Source organism: Anolis carolinensis, chromosome 5 (genome assembly GCF_035594765.1).
Source record: "Anolis carolinensis isolate JA03-04 chromosome 5, rAnoCar3.1.pri, whole genome shotgun sequence".
NCBI lineage: Eukaryota > Metazoa > Chordata > Lepidosauria > Squamata > Dactyloidae > Anolis > Anolis carolinensis.
In genome coordinates this window covers 71,032,578-71,060,550 of record NC_085845.1, presented here as the reverse complement: position 1 = coordinate 71,060,550, position 27,973 = coordinate 71,032,578, and the positions used below count along the sequence as shown (strand labels likewise).

Genomic DNA, 27,973 nt, shown 5'->3' with positions numbered 1-27,973 from the left:
GCAGGAAAGTAACAGTGTTCGTGCAGTCATGCCAGCCACATGATCTTGGAGGTGTCTACGGACAATGCTGGCTCTTTGGCTTAGAAATGGAAATGAGCACCAACCCCCAGATTCGGACACAACTAGACTTAATGTCAGGGAAAAACCTTTAACCTTAATAAAGTTATTGCAGGAGCCATGGTGGTGCAATGTGCCAGCTGAACGGCCTGCCTGAAGGTTGGGTTGCTGACCTGAAGGTTGCCAGTTTAAATCCGTGACACAGGATGAGCTCCCAACTGTTAGCTCTAGCTTGCAGGGACATCAGAGGAGCCTCCCAGCAGGATGGTAACACATCCGGGCCTCCCCTTGGCAACATATCTGTAGACGGCTGATTCTTTCACACCAGAAGCGACTTGCAGTATGTTCTCAAGTCACTTCTGACATGATACAACAAATAGTAATTGCGCTTAATTACTATAATCGGGGAAAATTCAGGGGCTCCTTTCTCCCTTGTTTTTACAGCGATTTGGGTGAAACTTGCTACAATGGTAGAACACATTTACCCACCAAATTTCGGAACGTTTCACTTATCGATGGATATTGGGGAAATTTTCAAAGTTTTTATAAGTGAACATTTTTTAATAATAAAAAATATGTTCCTAGTTTGCTCTGGCTCATAGATCTTACATTCCATGTTCTTATAGTGTGTTTATCTTTAGAACATCGGATTTGTTGTTCACCTCCAGTATCGTCGGCCTTCCTTTCAACTTTGAGCTAACTGCGTCATCACATCTGGGGCTTGTTGAGATTATCCTATATAGTAATTGCAATTACTATAATGAAATAATAATGAATTTTCGTTACTCTCGTTATAGTAACCAATTTTTCACTAACTATACTTTAGAAACATAACGCCAGCACCCCCCAATTTTGTAATGACTTTTGAACAATTTTTAAAAATGGATCACACATCCCTAGCACCATTGTAACTTGGCAGCTTCCCCTCCAAGTCCGAACCAGGGCCAACCCTGTATAGCTTCCAACATCAGACAGGGCATTTAGGGCAATTTAAGCCCCGCTTCCCAGAAGTGCCTCCGCTCCCCCGCCCCTCCCTTCCCCTTGAGATCTGCCCCGCGCAGGAGGCCCCGCCCCCTCTCCCCATTGGCCAGGAAAGTGTGTTAGTGAGAGAAGGGAGGGGCGTTTAAGTGGAGGAAAGAGAAGAAGGGAAAGCGAGAGGGCGTGGCTATGCAAACGAGGGGGCGTGGCTAAGGGCAACTCCTCGGGTGTTGTTTTGGCGGGCTCGTTGAGCGCGGAAAGGCGAGCCACCGACAAGGATCCTCCTCCATCTCCAAAGCCAGCCTCTTGCTCCCACCGTCGCCCTCGCCGTCCGGCTCCAGTGAGTGGAAAATACTTTCCTCCCTTCTCCTTTTGCCTTTTCTTTCCGCTTTCTCCATATAGGCTCTTGTGGGTTGCTGTGTGTAGTTCCAACTTCAGGGAACTCCCTGCTAAATCTGGTTTTCTTGTCAAAAGCTCTTCAGAAAGGGGTTTTGCCATGGCTTGCACCCTTGCCATTTGAACCCAAGGTGCATCTGCACTACAGAATTAATAAAATGTGTTATCGAAGGCATTCATGGCCAGAATCACTGGGTGGCTGTGATTTTTCTGGGCTGTATGGCCATGTTCCAGAAGCATTCTCTCCTGACGTGTTGTCGAAGGCTTTCATGGCCAGAATTACAGGGTTGTTGTATGTCTTTCGGGCTGTGTGGCCATGTTCCAGAAGCATTCTCTCCTGACGTTTCGCCTGCATCTATGACAGGCATCCTCAGAGGTTGTGAGGTCTGTTGGAAACTAGCCAAGAGGGGTTTATATATCTGTGGAAAGTCCAGGGTGGGAGAAAGGACTCTTGTCTGTTGGAGGCAAGTGTGAATGTTGCAATTAGGCACTTTGATTAGCATTGAATGGCCTTGCAGCTTCAAGGACTGGCTGCTTACTGCCTATACAGAGAAGCCATTGAAATCCGCAAGCTGTGGATAATGTCAAACCAAAGGAGAAAACCATGAAAATGAACAAAGCCTGGCTACCAGTATTTAAAAAACTCCAAAATCAGGACAGAAAATACAGAACAATTCAGAAATCAAAGGAATTCCAGTCAGGTAACAATCAGGGCCAGTTAACATCTCCTAACAAAGGATTCCCTGAAGCAGAAACCAGTCCTTGAAGCTGCAAGGCCATTTAATGCTAATCAAGGTGGCCAGTTGCTACGTTAATACTTGCTTCAAATAGACAAGGGTTCTTTCTCCCACCCTGCACTTTCCACAGATATATAAACCCCTCTTGCCTAGTTTTCAACACCTCCAAGGATGCCTGCCATAGATGTGGGCAAAACATCAGAAGAGAATGCTTCTGGAACATGGCTGCATGGCCGTTCAGCCTGGAAAATTCCCAGCAACCCAGTAATTCCAGCCATGAAATTGGGTTACATAAAGTAGTGTCAAATTGCATTAATGCAACGGTGTAGGTGTACTCTTAGTGCCCCTTCCACACTGCCATATAACCCAGAATATCAAGGCAGATAACCCACAATATGCTTTGAACCAGATTATCTGAGACTACACTGCCATATAATCCAGTTCAATGTGGATGTTATACAGTTGTGTGGGAAGTGCCTTAATTCTAGGCTGTATCTCCTCTGCAGAATTGATGCAATTCAACATCACATTAACAGTCCTGGTTCTTTGCTGTGGGATCCTGGGATTTGTAGTTTGGTGAGGTTCATCAGTACTCTTTAGCAAACAAGACTAAACGCCATGTAAAAGCACAATTCCAGTGATTCCAGAGTATTGAGCCCTGGTAATCATAGTGGTGTCAAACTGCATTAATTCCCCGGTGCCGATGCATCCTTAGTCCAAACCACTACATCACACCAGTGATCGTAAGGGTGTATCTACATTGTGGAATGGATGCAGTTTGACACTACTTCAGCTGCCATGACTCAATGCTGTGAAATCCTGGAAATTGTAATTTTACAAGCTTTCTCTGAAAAAGAATACTGGTGCCTGGGATTCCATAGCACTGAGGCATGGCAGTTAAAGTGGTGTCAAACGGTATTAATTCTTCAGTGTAGCTGCACCCTTAAAGCACATCTCTTAAAAAAAAAAGAAGGGTGAGATGAGAATAATCTTTTGTTGGGAGCAAGACCTGCTCTGGGCACCTGAGGTCTGTTTGTTCGGAAGAGAGAATGGCAAAGTACGTGCATTTTGACAGGACTCCCTGTTCTGCAGCTGTGACACATCCCTTCATGCAGAAAGCACGTGGAAAGAGGCATGTCAGAGGAGAAAAATGAGTTGCACGACTCTTAACCCCTTTTGCAAATAGTAATAGTAATAATCCCGAGGAATAGCAGGAGTACTCGTAGACCTTCTTCCCAATGCAATGTCTTTTCTGTGAGATGCCATATAGGGCAACTGTGCCCCTCCAGCCCAGAAGTCCTATGCCATAAATAGCTGCATAGCAGGCAGATTTTCAACAAACATGCTTTCTCCTGTCATGAACTTATGTACTGGCAAAGCTGAGCACTTGATGAACCTTTTTTCCATTGTGCAGCTAGTAAGAGAATCAGAAACCCTGCCAAGAGAAATGGTAGGAAGCTTAGTACCACATCCTGAGGAAGTAGGTTACGAAAGGTTATGCTGCCTGTTCTCTTCAGGTGCATCTACACGGTAGAATTAATGCAGTTTGACATCACTTCACCTGCCATGGCTTAATGAAATGCAGTAGTGGGAGTTGTAATTTTATAAGGTATTTTACTTTCTGTGCCAGAGGGGCTCTGGTGCCTCACTACAGCTCCCACGATTCCATAGCTTTGAGCCATGACAGTTAAAGTGGTGTCATAGTGCATTCATTCTACCATGTAAATGCACCCTAAGGCCCCTTCTACACTGCCCTATATCCCAGGATCTGATCCCAGATTATCTTTTTATCCCAGATTATCTGGCAGTGTAGACTCATATATATAATCTGGGATCAAATCCAGGGATATAGGGCAGTAAGGAAGGGGCACATGTCTCTAAGGGGCTACAAGATCCCCTTGTGCATTCCAGACTAACCCAGGGCCCTTCCACACAGCCCTATATCCCAGAATATCAAGGCAGAAAATCCCACAAGATCTGCTTTGAAGTGGGTTATCTGGGTCCACACTGCCATATATTCCAGTTCAAAGCAGATAATGTGGGATTTTATTCAACTGTGTGGAAGGGGCCATGGTTATGTCTATGAATTCGGCCCACATTTATTTTTTATTTTTTTGCATCTGTTGTTCAATAATGGTTTGAAGAAGTGTGTTCCCTGCATATTTTTCAGACTAAGTGTGCAAATTAAAAATGTATTAACCTTTCTTATACATTCGCTCTGCTTCCTCTGGGCTGCAGATCTGGTAGAGGACAACTTGGGGGTAATTGTGTTGTGTTTTCTGGGTTGAACTGGTTCATCACAATACATGCCATTCATGCAAGGCATTCATTGGCCTGCACAGTGCCAAATTAAAACCCATAGGCTTTACCTCAAATGAGTGATGCAAAGCACCAGAACGTTTAGCTTTAATTGAAATTGTGAGCTGCAAGAAGCTATTTTTTTGACAACGCTGAAAATTCAGAATTGACATGTTTCCTGTTCCCTGTCTGTCTGTTCCTTTTACCCGCCTATGCAAATTTAAAATAGACTTGTGGGCAGAGAATAAAAATTGGAGTGTTGTGCTAACTTCAGCAAAGGAAACTGCTGCAAGAATTTTTTTAAAAATAAAATAACATGAATGTTATTCTACCATCATTGTTTTTAGTAAATACAGTATGACCCCTTTATTTGCCACCTCTATACCCACAGTTCCACTTACTCATGCTCCAAATATAGAACTACCTGATGGCACTTGCATTGGGAATTGTTCAACTTCAGTCTGTGTGAGCTTTTGTTGTCATTGTGCTGTGCAAACCCAGCAAGGACCTAGCTCTCTAGCTTGTTGCCTTTCTTAACAATCCAAGTAAATATTCCTAAAATAATCCAAGGGCTATTCTCTGTGTGGCAGAAGAAATAAACCAGGGGCCCAGCTCCTGGCAAGACTAGGTCACAATTGATCTAAACAGTATATACCAAGCATGCTGGCTCACCAAGCTGGAATTTTCTTGAATTCTTGCTTGCTTTCATAACCAAATTCAGACTCTGACTTTGTCAGGATTGGAACCATAATTTTGATCTTACACTGAGGTATAAGACTTTTAGAATGCCACAGAAAGGAATCAAGTTCTTCAAACAGGAAAGCCAGTTAAGCTGGTTTGAATGAGGTTCGTAACGTTTGAAGTTGAGCATGGGTATTAGGAGATCAAGTGTTTCTGGCTGAAAATAATCTCATTGAATCCCCCGTACTCTTTCGCTCTGCTCTGCTCTTTCTTTTTCTGTCATTTCTTCAGTAAAGATACAAAAGGGGAAGCCTCAATGGCTCCCCACCACCTTTTCCGGCAAAACGTGTGCCTTGGCTGCCCTCCGTGCGCTCCGTGCCCTCCCCTTTTTTTCCAGCTGATTTTGACATTTTTGTCCTGGTCAGGATTCGAACCTGTGGCCTCCTGGTTCTGAGATTTGAACTCGCGACCTCCTGGTTCTGAGAGTGGTGTGCTCTCTCTGGGAGCCACCGACCACTCTTTAACAATAGCAATTCAGAACTTATCCTTGTTCACTCTCCAGCTGCAACCAGTTCTTCTTTTCCCTCTAGTGGGGCTGTCCTGGCCCCGATCTTCCCCAAACTTGGGGATATTTCTTCCTTCATCCCTCCCTTTAGAGTCCCCTAGGATTGATGCACCAGAGTGTCTGGCTTGCTAAGGTACTTTGGGAAACTACATCTCTCTTGTGTATAAAATTGCCCTAAAAGCTCTGTGTTTCTTCCTATGTGTTCCTACTTGCCCATGTGTTATGTTGTCTCGTTGTCTTGTGTTTATGAGACCCCATTCCTTTCCCTTTGGCGGGAAACCGTGTTCCTGGCCCCAAAGAAGTCCTGCATCTCACGTAATCATATAGCCTGTGGGGATGAATCCGAGCTGAGAATTTCCTCATCAATTTCCAGTCTCACCCATCTCTTGGACTTCATCTAGACATTGTAACACAATAACTTACTCGGGCAGGGCAATCACCTCTCCCTGCCCCTCGGGGAAGAGCCGATTTCACCACCCTTCACCTTTGATGAACAGGATCGCTCACATTGGAAGCAATCTGAATGTCTACAGCCAAACCCCAACCTCTGTCATTTTGCATGATTATGTCAGAATATGATGTTTTGTTTCTCTGGGATCTGGGACTGCCAGATCAGCCCTCTTAATGGGCCAGATCATGTCCGTCCCATAAAGACAATAGTCTTCCTCAATCACTTTGTTATTTTTCCTGTTCAGTAAAAGGAACTTCATTTATCGACACTTAATCATCCGTTGTCCCAGCCCATGCCAGCCAGTGAGCCAAGCCCCTCTCTGTGATTGGTCAGAATTGGGAGGCGCGGCTAGCCGGAACTGGCTTCTTATTCGCGATGGCTCTTGCAAGATTTTGTTAACCAATGATATTTGCTGCAGCTGATGCTGCTGCGGCGGGAAAATTAGAAATTTTTCTGTATAAAAGAAGCTGGGACTCTGTATTCTGTATTCTAGCTACTTTGTGAGAAATCAGTAGCTAGCATCTTATTCACGTGAATAACTTCTTCATTGGCTGAACTTCGTCTTCGTTTATTGAGCTGATTATCTCCATTGGATTTCTTCAATGCTCGCCAAGCAGAACTCTACTTGGGCAGCCTGGAACTGGCAGAGCCGAAATCGCCAGAACTAAATCATTCCAGCCCGGGTTTCTGCCAACAGCCTCTCTGTGGCCCTACTGCCCAGAGTTACTCCTAAATTGTGGTATCATTTCCAGCAATACATGTTATAGGGAAGAGAGGGGAACACAATTTGAGGTTGCCATTTTCTGCAGCAACACTGTACACCTTAGTGTTCTCTATGCAGGTGAAAATATCTGCTTCCACATGCATTTTCCTGGTCCATAGTGACCATGTTAATGCCACACACATCCTTATTGAATCTAAACGAGAGAGCATTACTAGCCACACACTTTCTCTACATGAGCTCACTTCGAAGTTGAACGGTGGTCATGTGATAATCACGTGTGCCATACTTTGCATTTTTTTTCTGGCCACACAGCTGTGGCCACTACATTCCCCCCCCCCCCCCATACATGCAAATATACATGTATACCCATTTTATATGTATGTCTTGATGGGATATTAGCCATCCTATTAAACAAAATGGCTAATATTTAAATGCAGCTATCCACACAAATACACCTTCAAAAAATAAAGAAAATTAGCTGCTGGCAAAATGGAAATGAGTAGCATTTCATGGTGGGAAAAATTAGAGGACATTCCATTTACCTGTGCCACTTGCCCTCCCAAAACCCCATCCTCTATCTCAGTGGTTCTCAACCTTCCTAATGCCGCAACCCCTTAATACAGTTCCTCATGTTGTGTTGACCCTAACCATAACATTTCCGTTGCCACTTCATAACTGTAATTTACTACTGTTATGAATCGTAATGTAAATATCTGATATGCAGGATGTATTTTCATTCACTGGACCAAATTTGGCACTAAATTTGGATACTGGTCGGTGTGTGGGAGGGGGATTGATTTTGTCATTTGGGAGTTGTAGTTGCTGGGATTTATTGTTCAACTACAACCAAAAAGCATTATGAACCCCACCAATTATGGAATTGATTCAAACTTGGCACACAGAACTCCCATGACCAACAGGAAATACTGGAAGGGTTTGGTGGGCATTGGCCTTGAGGTTTGGAGTTGTAGTTCACCTACATTCAGAGACTGAGCACTGTGGACGCAAACAGTGATGGATATGGACTAAAATTGGCACAAATACTCAATACGCCAAAATGTGAACACTGGTGGAGTTTGAGAAAAATAGACCTTGACATTTGGAAGTTGTAGTTGCTATGATTTATAGTTCGCCTACATTCAAAGAGCCCCTTGAACCCCACCACTTATAGAATTGGGCAAATTGAGCTTTTGGTGGGAGGATTTGCCGTCTTGTTTCCAAGAAGGAAGAGAAGGACAGACAAAGAGATATTCAGCCTTCTCTGCCAAAGGGGTTCCGAAGACCATCAGTAATATGTGACCCTTTTGGTGACCCTTCTGACACCCCTTGCGATCCCCCCAGGGGTCCCAACCCCCAGGTTGGGAAATGCTGCTCTAGCTCCACACTGAAGCCAACTCTGACTGGCGACATATATAAAATAACTTAAATTTCCCAGGAAAGTGCAGAATAAAAGGTCAACCTTTTAAACTCAGATTTAAGCTCTCAAAAGTGAAAAAGAACTGTATTAGATCAGAATCCAGTGTATTATGCCAGCACCTGATACAAAGTGAGTACAGGATTTTTTCACCCATGACAAAATTGTGATTGTGTTGTCGAAGGCTTTCATGGCCAGAATCACAGGGTTGTTGTATGTCTTTCGGGCTGTGTGGCCATGTTCCAGAAGCATTCTCTCCTGACGTTTCGCCCACATCTATGGCAGGCATCCTCAGAGGTTGTGAGGTATGGATAAACTAACTGACTTAGGATAACTCCTGACTTAGTTTATCCATACCTCACAACCTCTGAGGATGCCTGCCATAGATGTGGGCGAAACGTCAGGAGAGAATGCTTCTGGAACATGGCCACACAGCCCGAAAGACATACAACAAAATTGTGATTGTTTATGGGTTTATCCAGAGCAGTAGAAATAGGACTGTAGGAGGATGTTCTTGATTTCATGGAATATTTTACTACAATTGCTCTGTTGTTCAACTTCCCAAATATGAAAACACTGAGAGATAATATAATTGGCAAAGATTATTTGTTCATCATGACTTGACTTTCCGGTATGTTGTGAGTAGCATTAGATAGAAGATGTATGGGGACCTGTCTGCACTAAACTATTGCTATTTCAGATTAGCTAAGTGCTTGCCACCTTCTGGATGAGTGGGGAAAAGTATGTCAATATCTACTACGAGAATCAGGAAGGACTTGGCTCCCCAGATGTTTTGGATGTTAACTTTCAAAACCACAAGCAGCATGGTGTGTTGTAAGGCATTTTGGGAATACGTGTCCAAAAGATCTGAAGGGTTAAAGGATTCACACATTTGATCTGCTAGTCAATCTCCTGGCAATTTGTGGTAATTTCACAAAAATTTCTAACTTCCAGTCATGTATTTGTATTTAACACTTGACTGTGAACCTCTGGGCTCAGACTTTTTAAATGTTTGTGATATGTCATTTGCACAGTATCCTGATTAGGTTGACAAATAGGTAAATATTGATTAGTATGGAAAACAAAGCAAATGTTCCAAGATTGAAACCTGCCCATCTTCAAGATCTTCTCAGTTATTCTATGGCTATGTTGGCAATAAGTGGTTGCATTGTATTAGAAGATTGTCAGCACCTACCAGAGGTTTTAGGGTTAGATTTCTCTCCCTATTTTAATATTTATTTTTATTTGTGTTACTTTTGGAGACAGGTGAACAGTGGAGAAGTTTAGTAACACAACAAACAAAGATCACATAATTTATGTAGCTCTATCACCCATGGTGTATTTCCTCAGAAAACAAAACAACAGAGTACATCCTTGCTGGAACCCTTCTTTCTTGTGTTTGCACTTTTTGGTCTCTTGACAATACATTTTTGAGTGGAATCTAAATTGGCTGCAAGTCAGCAAAGCAAACAGCTGGTGCTGCTTTCTTGAACAGCTTGTATTATGTGAAAATGTGGGCTGAAAAAGGCAGGCATTCACTCTTAGCTGGGCCTCTTTGCACATTATGTTTTTCAAGGCAGGCATGTATTTCTAAGCCAGATGAAATGGGAAAATGGGTAATGGGAAAAAGACAAAGTATTTGTGAATCTTGCTGAATGTTGCTTGTGATCAAACATCGATGAATATATTTTCCCCATTTTCACACATGAACCATGTTAAGCAGGTAGCTTCCCATAGATATATCCCAGATCTACATTCTAGAATAGAGTACTGTATATAGAATTCCTGCCATTACCGTCATACCTTGCTACTTTAGTCATACTTGTAAGGAAATTATTATCAAAACTGGTGCTACTTGCTTTCAAGAGGATATTTCTGGTATGGCTTCTGTAGTAAAACAGTTGCATTTTAAGCAGAAATTCAACATGCAGTGCTTTCTCTCTTACTGCACTTGCATGTTCAGGAAAGCACTGCAATACTTGGATTTCTGCTTGTTCTGCAACAGTTAACATAGGATATGCAGCAGTTAACACTGTTGCAACACTATTTTTAGACAAATATGTTCTAGGATTTAGGTAGGCTAATGCAGACCTGAAGCTGTATTAAGTACATAGTATACTACAGACAAATAGCAGTGGAGGTGGAAGGATTGTTGGAGTTTCAATGCTTAAAATACAGTTGAATATGTGCACTCTCAATTTTCATATTTGTGTGGATGGTGCATGGGCAAAAAATAAAAATACTATAATGAGATTAAACTGGTTAATGTAAGTTTTCAACCATAATTTTCTCAGTTGGTCTTCTGGGTTTATTTGTTTTTCTGGTGCAGTGATTATAAAATATAAGAAAGATGGGCTTAGCTTTCATGTATTTCTAAAATAAGTGGTATAATTCATTGGAGCAATCAGTAAGCTAATATAGTATCTTTCTAGGATAATGAATGAAGAGTGGGTGAGCAAGTAGTTCAGATGCTTGGACTACAACTCTTGTTATCACATATATTGGTTATGTTAACTAGGGCTAATGAGAGTTAGAGTCCAACAACATCTGGAGAAAAGCAAGTTGCCCAATGATGGATTAAGCATCCATATGCTAAATATTTTTAGCATCTCTAAGGATGTTGCTTTATGGTACCTATCTGTGTTATACTTTGAAAAAGGTAAATCTGCAGAAGAGAATGCTGAGAGGAGACATGATGGCCATGCCACCTGAACATTAGGAAGAACTTCCTAACTGTGATGGCTGTTTGGCAGTGGAAATCTCTCCCCCGGACTGTGGTAGAGGCTCCTTCTTTGGAGGCTTTTAAGCAGAGGCTGGATGGCCATCTGTCGGGGGTGCTTTGAATGCAATTTTCCTGCTTCTTAGCAGGGGGTTGGACTGGTTGGCCCATAAGGTCTCTTGCAACTCTATGATTCTATGATTCTATTCTAAATCGTGGTGGACAACTTAACTGTGTCTGTGTGCTCATTCTAGACATTGAAACTGCTTTGGTAATGGCTAGAAATTATTTGATTTTCTCAAACCCCACTCCAGCCCTATTTAGACAAAATACAATAGGGACAATGCAATTTGTTTTTTTGGAGAACTACCATATTTTTTCTAAAGCATACGTAACCTCATTGTATTTCTTTTAGAAATTGTGATGATGTGGGAGATATCTAGACCACATAAGAAGCAGATGTGTGGCCCATCCCAAGTTAAAGGGATGCACTTTAACTCAGTTAATACAGTTAATACTTTTCTGGTTGTAAAATAAATTAGTTGATTCTAGGTTCTATTCAGTCAATGGAGCTTCAGTTAAGTCATATCAAATTTTTCACGATGGATATAATTTCTTTTTCCAAATCTGATCAAAGGCACTTTTAATTGGATAATTCAATGTATTTTTCAAAAGATCAGAAGTGTGTAAAGTGACTTAATTTACCTAACTGATTTAATAATAGGCTTCTTACTTATAAAAACAATATTTGTTTCTAAAAGAGACTAAAGTTGTGTCTTCTAGTTCTTTCTTTCTTTGTTTCTCCCTTTCTCCCTTTTCTATAGCTGCTTCTGTTCTTTCATCTTGTGGTCAAAAGCAAATGGTTCCCTGGACTCTTGCCACCAGTTTAGGCAAAAGCTTTACATTCTGAACTGATGGAAACTAATGTCAACATCTTTATTTCTCCCATGTGCACAGGCTTGAGAATAAAGCATGTAGAGGATAACAAGTCCTATTAGGTCTCTGATGAAAGAGTAGGCAAGATTGTTATAAATCACACTTAAGAGGGTGAGATTTGCCTTTGAGAAGAGTGGATTTAGTTCAGGGTTTTTTGTCATCTGCTTTCAAAGTCTTACCCACACTGCAGAGATTACTTACTTTGGTATTTGAATGCATGCTTAACATTTGTATTGCATGACAGCATAGTTATGAGATATGATTTAGACTGAGGGTTTTTTTCTGTGTAGTTTGCAAGCTGATATTTAGAGAACACCCAAAAGTATTCTTACAGCGTTAAACAATGCAAAGAGCCAATATAACTGCTAAATATTATTGTGAGAGGAAGGGAAGAAGCGGGTTCTTCTGCTGTGGGATCGTAGCAGGACTTTCTGGCAAGCTGGAAAACTGCATATAGGAAAATGCATATAATTTGAGGAGCATCATATACAGTAGAGTCTCACTTATCCAGGCCTCGCTTATCCAAGCTTCTGGATTATCTAAGCCATTTTTGTAGTCAATGTTTGCAATATATTGTGATATTTTGGTGCTAAATTTATAAATACAGTAATTACAACATAACATTACTGCGTATTGAACTACTTTTTCTGTCAAATTTGTTGTATAACATGATGTTTTGGTGCTTAATTTGTAAAATCATAACCTAATTTGATGTTTAATAGGCTTTTCCTTAATCCCTCCTTATTATCCAAGATATTCGCTTATCCAAGGTTCTGCTGGCCCGTTTAGCTTGGATAAGTGAGACTCTACTGTAATTGGTGCTGGAACAGTATTGATTTATTGGGTTGCTGTGAGTTTTCCAGGCTGTATGGCCATGTTCCAGAAGCATTCTTTCCTGATGTTTCACCTGCATCTATGGCAGGCATTCTCAGAGATTGTGAGGTCTGTTGGAAACTAGGCAAGTGCGGTTTATATATCTAGAATGTCCAGGGTAAGAGAAAGAACTCTTGTCTGTTTGAGGCAAGTGTAAATGTTGCAACTGGCCACCTTGATTAGCATTGAAAAGCCTTGCAGCTTCAAGGTCTGGCTGCTTCTTGCCTGGGGGAATCCTTTGTTGGGAGATATTAGCTGGCCCTGGTGGTTTCCTGTCTAGAATTCCCCTGTCTTCTGAGTGTTGTTCTTCATTCACTGCCCTGATTTTAGAGTTCTTTCTCCCACCCTGGATATTCTATAGATATATAAACCCTATTTGCCTAGTTTCCAACCTCACAACCTCTGAGGATGCCTGCCATAGATGCAGGTGACACGTCAGGAAAGAATGCTTTTGGAACATGGCCATACAGCTCGGAAAACTCACAGCAACCCAGTGATTCCTGCCATGAAAACCTTTGACAACAGTATTGATTTAGCTTGAAAGTTTGTGGTTAAAACAAATACAGTTGGCTTTCCAGATTCATGGATTCTGTATCCACAGATTCTACTATCCATGACTTGATTTTGTTTTTTTTAAATCCAAAAAGCAAACTTTAATGTTTCTAATTTATGCTGTGCCACTTTATAATGGGACTGGAGCACCCATGGATTTTGGCATCCATGTAGGACCATGGAACCCCATAAGACCAGTGATTAATGTATGTATATTTCAGATATGACATCAGTACTCCTTTCAACAGTAAAATCGAACAGCATATATTGAGCCTGAAAAAAGGTGTCCATATTCATAAATAAAAGCAAACCATGATTAAGTATTAAGATGCATAAGCAGATTTATTAGCACACAGCTTAAGACAGTGGTCTAGTACAGCTACAAAGATATATCTTTTTTACAATATGTGTGTGTGTGTGTGTGTATATATATATATAATATGCAATAACTTTATCATCTGAATAAAGGCAAGACTTCTGTGTTTTAAAGCTGGCATATTCTTCTACTGGAGACCATGGAAGATCTTTTTTTGGGGGGGGGGCAGGATACATCAACTGTTTTCTTTGTCACAAAAGCAACTTCAAACCTAAATCTTATTGATTCAATATTACATCCACAAAGTTTTGTTGTTCTTGACTGAAATCTAAAATCTAAGTTTTGAGTCAAGTTAAAACGACATTATCTGGATGTTCAGATTATTGCATCAGAACATGGTTTGAGCAAGTGGGAAATAAGGTTACTATCAACTGGACTATGTTTTTTGTTTTTACTGGAAGAAGTGACAGATGGGGTTGCACTTAGTTCATTGAACCAAATAAAGATCAGAACTTGCATTAAATTACTGTTGATGTTGCATATTCTTATCCACACAAAAGTGGTGCAGCACTAACGTGTGTATTTGTTTGAGTTATTCTTATTTATATAACAAAATTCTTTTGTTAGCATCTCTTCCACTTTTAAATGGGATGCATATGTTATAATTTTCCACTACTTTCTTGTGGAAGTTAAACCTTTGATGAAGCTTTATGACTAGTTGAAAATATAATATATGACAATAAAAACCTTAATTTTGTGTTTTTCTTAATCCACGTGGTACAGGATGTGCTAATATGACCTTATTTTATTGTTCTTGACAGTATCTAGCATTGCATTTGATATTCTGCTATCAAAATTCATTAAAATCTCTTCAGGATGTGAGTGAATAAAGCCATTTTTCTGCAACTTCAGACAAATCTAGTTTGTCTAAACAAGCTCATTTTCTATCCTATACACCAGAAATTTAACAGGCAGTGTGAATAATGTCTAGGAAACAAAGGGTTATCTATCCCAGTCGTTCTCAACCTGTGGGTCCCCAGGTGTTTTGGCCTACAATTCCCAGAAATCCCAGCTAGTTTACTAGCGGTTAGGATTATTGGGTGTTGAAGACCAAGACATCTGAGAACCACTGATCTATCTTTTTATCTATCTAAAAGTCAATGTATGTATGTTTGTTTGATCCACAAAGGTTCCTACATGGCTTGATGGATCTGGACCACATGTGGCACACATGCCCTTCAATGAGATATTCCTTGAAAAACTATGTGCTGCAGGATGTCCCTCCAAAACAAAGTTTAAATCTGCTTTTTTCTTATGATTCCATGAAAAAAAACTGAATGGGAAAAGGAATATAATTTCAAATGAAACTCAGTATCTCATTTTTGGCTCTTTTGAGTTCATAACAGCTGTCTGGAGAACTAATCACTGTGAATTTTGCAGACGTTCTGTGGCAGACTTGCAAACTAGGCCAAACTAAATCATGGCTGAACAAAAAAGACTTAAATTGTGTTAACATGTCATCCCCTAAACACCCCTTCCATTCAGATATATGATATTTTCTTCCATGAAGCATCTTTATAAATAGGGCCATTGAGGTGGAATATGTGAGCAATACAAACCAGAGTACTTCCTGTGCTTGTGAAAATGAGAGCTATTTATTGATGGCAAGATGTTCAAACAGATGTAGTCATTGTAGGCTTTGAGAAGATTGGATTTCCAAAGGCTATATAGATGCTAGGGGGTCTACGTTTCTTTCAGACTCTGGAAAAATAGACTCATCTCATTGTATTTTTGAGTGTGATGTGTAGATAGAGTTGTTGCTACAGTAGAGTCTCACTTATCCAAGCTAAACAGGCCGGTAGAAGCTTGGATAAGCAAATATCTTGGATAATAAGGAGGGATTAAGGAAAAGCCTATTAAACATCAAATTAGGTTATGATTTTACAAATTAAGCACCAAAACATCATGTTATACAACAAATTTGACAGAAAAAGTAGTTCAGTATGCAGTAATGTTATGTTGTAATTACTGTATTTGCAAATTTAGCACCAAAATATCACGATATATTGCAAACATTGACTACAAAAATGGCTTGGATAATCCAGAAACTTGGATAAGCGAGGCTTGGATAAGCGAGACTCTACTGTATTTATCACTGACATATAGGTTAGCCAAATCCTTGCTGTCTTTAGATCTTCAGCAACAGATAGAAGTTGAAACCATGGACTTTGTAATAATACTATGTAACACAATTTGGGTAAAAAATCTGTTCCTGGGTTGAAAATGTTATTTCCTGTTTAATTATGCAGTACTTACTTTGAAGGTGGTTGTTATAGTCCAGAAATGTTGTTTTTGTGGCCACAAACTCTATTGAATTGGTTGAGACTCGATGAGATATTCCTTGAAAACTATAGCAAAATGTGATGCAGGATGTCCCGCCAAAACAAAGTTCAAGTCTGCTTTTTCTTATGATTCTTTCCACAATGCTGTACTAAATATCCCAACCAAAGTGAAGTATTTTATGTGTTCTTTGTTAATTTTTATATGGGCTACAGAAAGTAAATGTTATTACGAAATAATAACATAGGAACTGAGCATCATGTCATATAGAAGATTTTATAATCTGATGGTAACAGACAGTCTCCAAAGTTCCTGCAGTAACAGGAGCAATATGGGCCTCGCTGAATTGTGTGTGTTCAAATTATTATTCAAACCTCTTGACAGATGTCCCAGATTATCCCTTGTTATCTAGATTTTGCCCAGGTCACCTAGTACTTGCAATTTCATGTCACATTGGACTTTGTCGCTGATTATTATCTATCTGAAAACTTTCTATTGTTGTCTTTTGAGACTTGCCATCTATTAGACTGATTAACAGCTCATGCAGATAATGAAGTGCTAATTTGATTAGATTCTTCCATCTGTCTCTGCCCCCTTAAGTATTTTAAAACCTTGCATAAATACACAGACTCTTAAGCCTGCTGCCTTCTACTAACTATGGATAATTCAAGAACTAAAGTTCCTTATGTTTATGTTTATCCAGAATATTCATGAGGAAATGTTTGAATAATCAAGATTTTAAAGTAGGTGATAGAGCAGAACTTTCCAAACTGGCATGTCACTTGTAGTCCCTAAGTGTGTAATATGAAAAATGCTCCCTGCCAACCTCCAGTCTAGCCTCCTTCAGTCAGGCAGTAAAACACAATCAAAGCCTCCCTGACAGATGGCCATCCAGCCCCATAAACATTTTCATGGGAAAATAGGGCTATAGAATCGAAGACTCCTAGAGTTGAATGGCTCTCCAAAGGGCATCCAGTCAAACTCCCTTCTATCGGGCAGGAGGATACAATCAAAACACCTCCGTCAGATGGCCATCCAGCCTCTGTTTAAAAACCTCTAGAGAGGGTTTGGTCACTAGAGAAGTGAAGTGTTGGTGCTATTCGAATGTAAGTACAGTAGAGTCTCACTTATCCAACATCTGCTTATCCAACGTTTTGGATTATCCAACACATTTTTGTAGTCAATGTTTTCAATGCATCATGATATTTTGGTGCTAAATTCGTAAATACAGTAATTACTACATAGCATTACTGCCTATTGAACTACTTTTTCTGTCAAATTTGTTGTATAACATGATGTTTTGGTACTTAATTTGTAAAATCATAACCTAATTTGATCTCTAATAGGCTTCTCCTTAATCTCTCCTTATTATCCAACATATTCACTTATCCAACATGCTGCCGGCCCGTTTATGTTGGATAAGTGAGACTCTACTGTACTGTTATAACTTACAATTTGCACAATTTGCGGATTTAGTTGCAGCTAAAACATGAATAGTTTAGAAAACTCTGTTCTGGAGCGTCAAATGTAAACACTTTTAGAATCATAGAATAGTAGAGTTGGAAGAGACCTCATGGGCCATCCAGTCCAACCCCCTGCCAAGAAGCAGGAAATCGCATTCAAAGCACCCCCGACAGATGGCCATCCAGCCTCTGTTTAAAAGCTTCCAAAGAAGGAGCCTCCACCACAGTCTGGGGGAGAGAGTTCCACTGCCGAACAGCTCTCACAGTCAGGAAGTTCTTCCTGATGTTCAGGTGGAATCTCCTTTCCTGTAGTTTGAAGCCATTGTTCCGCGTCCTAGTCTGCAGGGCAGCAGAAAACAATCTTGCTCCCCCCCTCCCTATGACTTCCCCTCACATATTTATACATGGCCATCATGTCTCCTCTCAGCCTTCTCTTCTGCAGGCTAAACATGCCCCGTTCTTTAAGCCGCTCCTCATAGGGCTTGTTCTCCAGACCTTTGATCATTTTAGTTGCCCTCCTCTGGACACATTCCAGCTTGTCAACATCTCCCTTCAATTGCGGTGACCAGAATTGGACACAGTATTCCAGGTGTGGCCTGACCAAGGCAGAATAGAGGCATAGCATGACTTCCCTGGATCTAGACGCTATACCCCTATTGATGCAGGCCAGAATCCCATTGGCTTTCTTAGCAGCCGCATCACATTGCTGGCTCATGTTTAACTTGTTGTCCACGAGGACTCCAAGATCTTTTTCACATGTACTGCTGTCTAGCCAGGCGTCCCCCATTCTGTATCTTTGCATTCCATTTTTTGTGCCGAAGTGAAGTATCTTGCATTTATCCCTGTTGAACTTCATTTTGTTAGTTTCGGCCCATCTCTCTAGTCTGTCAAGATCGTTTTGAATTATGCTCCTGTCTTCTGGAGTGTTGGCTATCCCTCCCAGTTTGGTGTCATCTGCAAACTTGATGATCGTGCCTTCTAACCCTTCGTCTAAGTCGTTAATAAAGATGTTAAACAGAACTGGGCCCAGGACGGAGCCCTGCGGCACTCCACTCGTGACTTCTTTCCAAGATGAAGACGACGCATTGGTGAGCACCCTTCGGGTTCGTTTGCTTAGCCAATTACAGATCCACCTAACCGTAGTTTTGTCTAGCCCACATTTTACTAGTTTGTTTGCCAGAAGGTCATGAGGGACTTTGTCGAAGGCCTTACTGAAATCCAGGTACGCTACATCTACGGCGTTCCCTGTATCGACCCAACTCGTAACTCTATCGAAAAAAGAGATCAGATTAGTCTGGCATGATTTGTTTTTGGTAAATCCGTGTTGACTATTAGCAATGACTGCATTTGTTTCTAAGTGTTTGCAGACCACTTCCTTAATGATCTTTTCCAGAATCTTGCCTGGTATCGACATGAGGCTGCCGTATCGATGTGAGGTAATTGTTTGTGTCGTTCTTTTTTCCCTTCTTGAAGATAGGGACCACATTTGCCCTCCTCCAATCTTCTGAGACTTCTCCTGTTCTCCAAGAACTCTCGAAGATAATTGCCAGTGGTTCTGAAATAACCTCATCTATTTCCTTTAGTACTCTTGGATGTAGCTGATCTGGCCCTGGAGCCTGATCTGGTTTAGAGCGGCCAGGTGTTCCTGGACGACTTGTTTCCCTATTTGGGGTTGGATTTCCCCGAATCCTTCGTCCATTTCTGTGATGTCTCATGGGCCTTGTAGTCCCGTTCCTAGTGCTATTGTGGCAGATGAGGAGGAAAACATGGGATTTCCACCGGTTCAGCTTGAATCGGAGCCTCGCCACCTGGAGGATGTTTGTCCTCAGGAAGTTAACCAAACAAGCCTTGGGCAGAATTCTCCCCCGTTTTCCCGAAAGGACAATTATAATAGAGATAGAGGAATCAGGGAGGCTAATCGCCGGAGTCTCAGAATCGCAGCCAGACAACTAGCTGATTAGGTCTGCTTCCCTTGGGAAATTCTAAGGAGTCATGCATCTGGACAGAGTTGGGTTTCGCTTCTTGTTCTCCAGGGAAAGTGTTCTGTTGGTGGGAAAACAAGACCCTATATAGGAGTTTTGCCGCAAGGGGAACCTTGCGGAGTCAATTGTTCAGCTTGAGGAGAGAGATCGTGTGTGGACTTCGTACCCCAGTTCCTTGTTTCCCGGATCGAGTTTCAAGCCTTGCCTTGTTTCACGGATAAAGTTTCCAGCCTTGCCTTGTTTCATGGACTTCTATGGACTCAGTTCTTGTTTCATGTTTGCCTCGTTTCAAGCTTTGATCTAGCCAAGAATCAAGTCTATTTTCCAGCCTTGTTGTCAAGCTACTTTGGACTTTAAAGACCCTGTCATTCCCCACACTATTGCTTGGCAAAGTGTGTGTTTCGGTTAATGGATTATAACTTTGAACTCTAATATCTTATATTGGACATTATTTTCCTGGACTATATTTGGCCTTTCCTGAAAGGTCTGCTTCCGAACTATATTCTTCACTTGTTTTTATTGACTTTATATAATTCTTTAATAAAGATATTAGATAGAATCTGGTCTCTGCGCATGGTTATTGGTGCTCTGCAGCCTGGGTCCTGACAATTTCATGTTGCTGAGGTTGAAGATGGCTTTCTTTTTGTGAGAAGACCGAGGCAAAGAAGGCATTAAGCAGTTCTGCCTTTTCCCTGTCACCATCACCCCATCTTCTCCTCGCAGAGGCCCTATCGCCTTCTTGTTCTTCCTTTTTCTACTAACGTAAGCAAAAAAGCCTTTTTTGTTGTTTTTAATGTCCCTGGCAAGCCTGAGCTCATTTTGCGCTTGCAAACATTTTCCCTACAAGAGTTGGCTATACGTTTGAATTCTTCTTTGGTGATTTCTCCGCTTTTCCACTTCATGTGCATGTCTCTTTTGAGTCTTAGCCCAGTTAGAAGTTCTTTGGACATCCATTCTGGCTTCTTTGCACTTGTCATATTTTTTTTTTCTTGGATAGCACTGTTTGCATTTGCGCCTTGAGTATTTCACTTTTAAAAAACTCCCATCCATCCTTAACTCCCTTGTCTTTTAATATTGGTGTCCATGGAATGTCGCTCAGTATTTCCTTCATTTTTTGGAAGTCAGCTCTCTCAAAGTCGAGAATGCGTGTTTGACTTGTCTTAGTTTCAGCCTTCCTTTGTATGGCAAACTGCAGGAACACATGGTCACTTGCCCCTAAGGATCCAACGACTTCTACTGTATTGATCAGGTCTTCCACATTTGATGAGATTAGATCAAGAGTTGCTGATCCCCTTGTTGCCTCTTCTACCTTCTGGACCATAAAATTGTCTGCAAGGCAAGTGAGGAATTGGTTGGACTTTGTGCTCTTGACCGAGTTTGTTTTCCAGCAGATATCAGGATTGTTGAAATCGCCCATGACTACTATATCTCTTCTTTGTGCCTGTTTGGTCAGCTGCTGACAGAAGGCTTCCTCAAGTTCTTCATCCTGGTTCGGAGGTCTGTAGTAGACACCCACGACGAGATCTTTTTGAGTCCCGGTTCCCTTGATTCTTATCCAGATGCTTTCAAGCTGGTTTCCCGGATTACAGTCTTGCATTTCTTCTGCAACGTAACTGTTTTTGACATATAAACGTAACTGTTTTTTTAAAAAATAATTGTAAGAAAAAAGGACTAAATCCAAGGCATGATATGATATTGCTAAATATTGTTTTCCAGTTTTTCAATTCAAAGCAGATGAATTTTAAGATGGCAACTATGATAACTTTCCTCGTTTTGGTCATGAGATTAATTGATCAATAGGAGGGTTGGCCAATGCCTGGATCCTGACCATCCTTGGCACCAACTGCCTCTGCAGCTATAACCAATTAATAACAACAACAACAACAATAACAAAAGCCGTGGCTTTAATTTTTCCAACAATTTTAGCATCACCATCTATTTCACTCCAACCGTTGTTATCAGAAAATGTAAAATGTTGTAGCCTGTCATCCCATATTCTGCTTTGTTGTTGTTCAGCTGTTTTTTGTTGCATACATTTCATGTATTTTTGTATTTTTTCTGCACCCTTTCACCTTTTTCAATACTCATTATGATATTAGGGGATGGGGGGAAATAGTTTATAAAGTGTTTCCAAAATTGGACGGGGTCCGTATTGTAACTGTAACGAGTTAACTACTTTTTCGTTATATTTCATTAAGTAATTTTCCAATGGGGAAACTTTAGGGGCTCCCTTTTCCCTCTGTTAGAACTATTGGGATGAAACTTGCTACAATTATAGAACACATTATACCACTATTAGCCCATCAAGTTTCAGAATGTTTCACTTATCCATGGATTTTTTGGGGGAAAATTTCAAAGTTTTTACAAACAAGGTCTTAAAAAAACTATGGAAACTATCTCCTTAAATTTTCTATGTAATGACACAAGATAACGGGGAATAATTCCCCCCTAATTTTTCATACATCTATTCATACATCTACTAACTTTTGGAATTTTTTTAAAATTTTGACAAAAACCTTTTAAGGTCACAACAGCTAACACATTGAATGTCTTTAACCAACAGAACTTCAGTTTAGGGATTTCTTCCCATCTGAGCACAGATTTACTTACTAGTATTAAAATATCAGTCATTCCTCTCTGAAGATTGTAAACTGGCTGTCTGGTTGTTGCTACAGAGGGAAAATACCTCTCCCCTATCCTCATTGAGGCTTTTTGATGCTCAGCAGAATTCTGGGAAATGTAATTTAGGGCAGGGTGTTTTGAATTCTCTGCCATAGGGCTCCCCGCCTTCCCAAACTACATTTCCCAGAATTCTGTGCTCTCAGTCTCTTTCCCAGCTCACTCAGTTCATCCCACCCTGCTGCTTTCCTATCCTCATGACGAGAGGCAGCCTATCTCATCTTAATTTAAAGAGAAATTGCAGCCTTTTTGGCTTTCCCTCACTTATGCTGGAAATGAAACTGACTTCCGAGCATTACAGAATTCAAATGAAAAGGTATTGGGTTGAGTTCTGATTCTTAAGTTTTAGTGTGGGTGCCCCCCCCCCCCCCGTGTTTCTTAATATCTGTTCATATATACAAAACTTCCAAATTAGATTCGACTTACGATTTAAAAATGAAGATTTGCACACCCCTAGTATTTTATATTTTATTGCACATTATGACTACAGTAGAGTCTCGCTTATCCAACCTCCACTTATCCAACGTTCTGTATTATCCAATGCAGTTGACATTTTAGTAGTCAACATTTTTGTAGTCAACGTTTTCAATACATTGCAATGCTTTGGTGCTAAATTCATAAATACAGTAGTTACTACATAACGCTGCCGTGTATTGAACTGCTTTTATGTGATGTTTTGGTGCTTAATTTGTAAAATCATAATGTAATTTGATTTTTAATAGGCTTTTCCTTAGTCCCTCCTTATTATCCAATATTTTCACTTATCCAACATTCTGCCGGCCTGTTTATGTTGGATAAGTGAGACTCTACTGTACTATGATAGCCGAGGTATCTTTTTCACAAAGGAAACTATACAGTAGGCACTGGAAAATCTTTTTCACTTAGCATTGCCTTAAGTAAAGCTTTTGACATCATACTAGCAAGAAGAAGCTCCTATATTGCTCCAGCTTGTGGTTTGTGGAATGATTTAATATCTTCACCTCAGAAAGAGAACCAAATCAATGCTTGCCTATGCAAAGCAGATGACTCTGCCCTGGCTGCCCTAGGCAGACACTTCGTACTTTGAACATCACATACATCCAGCAGAAAAAGTTGCAGCATATGCTTGGGTTAACAGAAGGTCACTTGACATAGCAATTGCATGGTCAGATTCAAAATCTCTGATCAGGTTCCCAATTGATTTCAGAATGTTCAATCCTTTATAAACTTAGGCACAAATACTTATAACATTTGCACATAGAACTTTAAAAATGAATTCCTGGGTGTTTCTCTGTCTTATTTATCAACCTAGTCTAAAAAGCTGGACTTTTAAGTCACTATGATTTCAGGGTGTGGGAAGGGGGAGGAAAGGGGAAGGTAGGGAGAAAGTATTTCATGCCCTGTTACTGATACATTAAGTGCTATTTAAAGTAAAGAATGCTTCTTGAAAATGGAACTCTCTGGCTTTGGTTGCCTCGGATATAAATAAGTGTTTCTTCTAATAATGATTTTATATTATCTTGAAGGGACATATACCAAGATATATATAAAGTTTGACTGGACATCTTGAGTTTTGAACACAGAGAATAACATCCTGAGGGAAAATTGCATCACCAGGTTTCTTAAAGGTTAAACTTAATTCTGACTTTATGGTAAATCCAATAAGTGAAACAAATCTGGGGGGGGAAATGAATTACTTTAAGGGCTGCAAGAATCTGAATTTGAATAAAAGAAAAAGGCAGCCATGAGATGTACAAAAGTACATAATTGTACAAACAACTTATACAATATGTTTACAGTCCAATCCAAGCAAATCACAACTAACTCCTGGTGAAATCAGAGGGGTTTAACATTGATCTCAGTTAAGGCTGTGCAAACCTAAACATATTCACTAAAAATCCTGTGAGATTTAGCACAGTTAATTACAAAAAAAATCTTGAAATAGATCTTTTGCCAGACAAATTTTTTCTCTTTGCAATTCTTGACTGTAGTCTCTGAAACCATGTAGTTATCACAGATATGTTGGGTTTTAAGTTGTCTCATCATAAGATTTTACAAGATACTGTCTCAAGAGCTGAGCAGGGATTCAGAAGAAAATTAAAAAGTTAAACAAATGGAAAGCCACAAAGTATTGCTGGACAGCCTTACCTTTATCCCTCAAAAAAATGGGCTTGGAGGTGAGATGGGCAACTATTGAAATATCAAGTAAATGTTTCCTAGAATGAATCATGCCTTTCTAATTCATCAGCAATTTCTTTTAAAGAGGCAGCAAAGTGAAAATTAAGTAGAAATAGAATGTGTCGGCAACATTATCCAAGATGGGCACAGAAACTCTGGGTGATAGGTAAAACAGTGTTATTAATCAACTTAAGACAAGTAAGTGTAAAGGTTTCCAGCGGGTTTCCTATCATATGAATGTGTGATGAAATTGTGACAGTTTATTGGTCATCCATATGAACTTTCTTCCAAAGACCATGCCACAGAATTGGATGGGGCTTAATTCCAAGAAGCTTTTTTTTACCACAGTCCAATCTAGTTCAACCTGCTTCCTGAGATTTTCAGTATAGACAGATCAAAATCTCTCACAGTCTAGGAAAGTGATTTTTTTGGACTACAATTCCTCAAATTGATAGTCGTTTTGAGTCTCCTTTGTGGAGAGAAAAAGCATAATAATAATAATAATAATAATAATAATAATAATAATAATAATAATAATAATAATAATAAATGATCATGATGGCAGGGATGGGGGATTCTGGTAGAAAGCACCCAAAAATGAACTTTTCTGAGTTCTCCTTTTGAAACAAATAGGATTAACAGGACTAGATACAGATATAGGTGCTTGCAATTGGGCCAATGCTAGAGGAAGGTTCTTTGGATGTCCTGGATGTCATTGAAGTTAGGGATACAGGTCCCTCATGAAAATGGAAAAAAATGAATAAAGAAATTGCTATTTTATTTACATGAGATTGCACCTCCCTTGGAATATCTTAGGTCTTCCAGCATAGCTCTATGGGTGTCTTCTGCTGGAAGATAAACATAGAATTGCATTGGAAGACCTAGAGATTCTGAAGCCTGTCTACACTGAGCTCTTAATGCAGAAAGGCTCTGGATCAGCTCTGTGGTATTCAAATGCCATGTGGAGCTAATCTGGGGTAACATGCAGAAAGACCACCTTAATGTGTTAACAAAAGTTGGGGAATACCTTGAATTCTAGCCCAGAATTCAGAATATCCCCTGATGTTGGGGCCATGTAAAGAGTTGCAACTGATATAAGATGGAACTAGCCACATCTGTTTACACTACCATCCCATAACTCCTGGGCTGGCACGGCCAGGGACATGGGATGGCACTTATCACTCCCTCCTGTTTTCTGTGTCTTTATGGCCTGTCTGATATCACTGAAGGCGATGGCCAACTAGAAGTACCCATGCCATGGCCAGAGACTGCTGCAACACAGAAAAAAGAAGGGGTCAATAAAGGTGCCTATCTAGTGGATTCGAAGTGGATTCAGTGCCACGGAGTGTTTGGGACTCCCTCCCACCTCTGCAGCATCTCTCTGTGTATGTGACTGTATAACTCATTCCAGAACTGATGTGTACACCATGCCGGGTGACTTCCAAATTAGCAGATCAGGTATATCTGCCCCAGAGAGCTATTTTCTCTAGAAGTGTCTTGGACCTCCAGCATTCATGGAGGCGTAAACCATAGAGTCATACTAGATGACCTAGGGATTCCTAGAGAACATTTTAAATCTAATCTGTGAATAATCAAATCCACAAAAATCAAACCCACAAATGTGGAGGGAAGACGTGTCTATTTTCTAAGTTTTGGGGGTTTACAGAAATACTAGCAGAGAACTGGAAGGTTTTTTAGAAAATACCAATCTATTGATCATTATTTTTTGTAGTTTTGCCTTGTTATACTGTGTCAAGAGTATGCCACTATAAAATCTTTTGTCTGTAACGTTTGTAACATTTTGTAACATTTGTAACATCTGTGGTTTGCTACTGTGAGTCCTCTAGAGAGATTTATTTTGAGTGTATACAACCAGAAGACTATTGATACGATTATTGATATGATTATTGATACGATTTTTTTTTCCAATTTTTAATATAGTAGAGTCTCGCTTATCCAACATAAACGGGCCAGCAGAACATTGGATAAGTGAAAATGTTGGGTAATGAGGAGGGATTAACATCAAATTATGTTATGATTTTGCAATTTAAACACCAAAACATGTTTTACAACAAATGGACAGAAAAAGCAGTTCAATATATGGTAACGTTATGTAGTAATTACTGTATTTACAAATTTAGCACCAAAATATTGCAGTGTATTGAAAACATTGACTACTAAAACATTGACTACAAATAAAGATAGAATTGCATAAAATAAATTTATAGTAACAACACTGTCGGAAGTTAAATTGTAAAAAGTTCAGTCCTTGTTGCCTAGACAAACAGCTGTGGATCCGGGTGGAAGGCAGACTGCATTGGATAATCCAAAATGTTGGATAAGTGAAGGTTGGATAAGCGGGACTCTACTGTACCAACCTGAAGCTCCAAAGTTTGATAGGCACAAAACACATACAGTTTTGGTGACTCATGTCAGTGGACACGTGAGACCGACTTTTAACTGCATTATATTCAATGGCAGCAAGTAGGTACATTTTAGTGAATTTACTGTGGAAATCCAAGTAATTTAATAGCCAATGTGTCATTTATAATTGACAACAGTATGTGTTAGTCCCTTCTACAACCAATTTCAAGTTCAAGAAACATGAAAAGTTCATCCTTGGAATGCAGTCTTTTGCCAAATTGCAGAAATCTGGATTAATTTTTGCATCATGAGAAAGGTGTATAATTGTAAGGTAGTAGTCAGAACCCATATGTCAACTGTATTTGTGGTGGAGATAGAACAGTTTCCTTAGCCAGCAAATCAGGCAATAGTTAATGAAATCTCCCCTACCCAACCATCATGTTCCCATGGACAACTTGTTACTTTAGGGCTGCAGATAGCATGCTCTCTGCCAAATCCTGTCCCTCAGGGTTGGAGAAGGAACACTATGTTGCTGCTGTGCAAAGTGGAAGTACCATTTCACATGTCAGGCTTAAATGTTCTTGACTTGAGTTAGCTCAACATGACATAGTTCCAGGACCCTTGACACAAAATGCTGGCTTGTTCCACCATGGGACACATCCCTAGGCACTCCATCTTTTGTAAAAGGAGCTAAGTATATTTCTATACTGTCACAAAAAATAGAATGATGTTCATGATGCAGCTGGGAAAAAATAGCTGCCACTGCTGCCCATGAAGCATTGCCCATCAGTCTGTATTTTTGTTTCAAAAGTTGACAGTGGTCATTCTGGTCTTGTGGAATATTATCATGTCGATATTCTCTTATTGAGGTCAGAAGTGTGGCCACTATGTACTTGGAAATGACTAACTTGGTTCCTTAATATCCAGTCATTGGTTTACTGTTTCCACCAATTGTGAAATTTGTCTTCATTGAACCCCCCCTGGATGCGTAAGCTGGGTCCAGTTTCATGGAAAGAGAAAGTAGTTGCCAAAATAATCCTTCATACCAGTAGTGAAGGAGAAACCGGCTAGGGACAGAACCAACTAAGGGAAAAAATAGGAAATTATCAGTTGGTTCCGGATTAGTATTCTGTCCTTTATTTGCTTTATACTTTTTCCTTCTCACTTGCATAATTCCTCATTCTAATAAGGAGTGCTTCCATTTCAACCCACCTTTTCTTCTGCCCAGTTCCTCAAAATGCTATGTGTAGGATGCCTTTTTGTTTTTATACTGAGTATATTGCTTAAGATT

The 27,973-nt window shown here is 40.2% G+C and overlaps 1 protein-coding gene across 2 annotated transcripts in view; it reads left to right on the top strand.

The window, feature by feature from the left end:
• Positions 1-1,250: 1,250 nt before the first annotated feature.
• The window catches only part of slc7a2 (solute carrier family 7 member 2), a 73,541-nt gene continuing 46,818 nt past the window's right edge, over positions 1,251-27,973 (top strand). Inside the window, exon 1 of one of the 2 annotated variants that reach the window (XM_008111744.2) lies at positions 1,251-1,375. The gene's annotated coding sequence lies outside the window, so the exon portion shown is untranslated. The remainder of the gene's footprint in view (positions 1,376-27,973) is intronic. The other variant, XM_008111742.2, reaches the window with a different exon arrangement.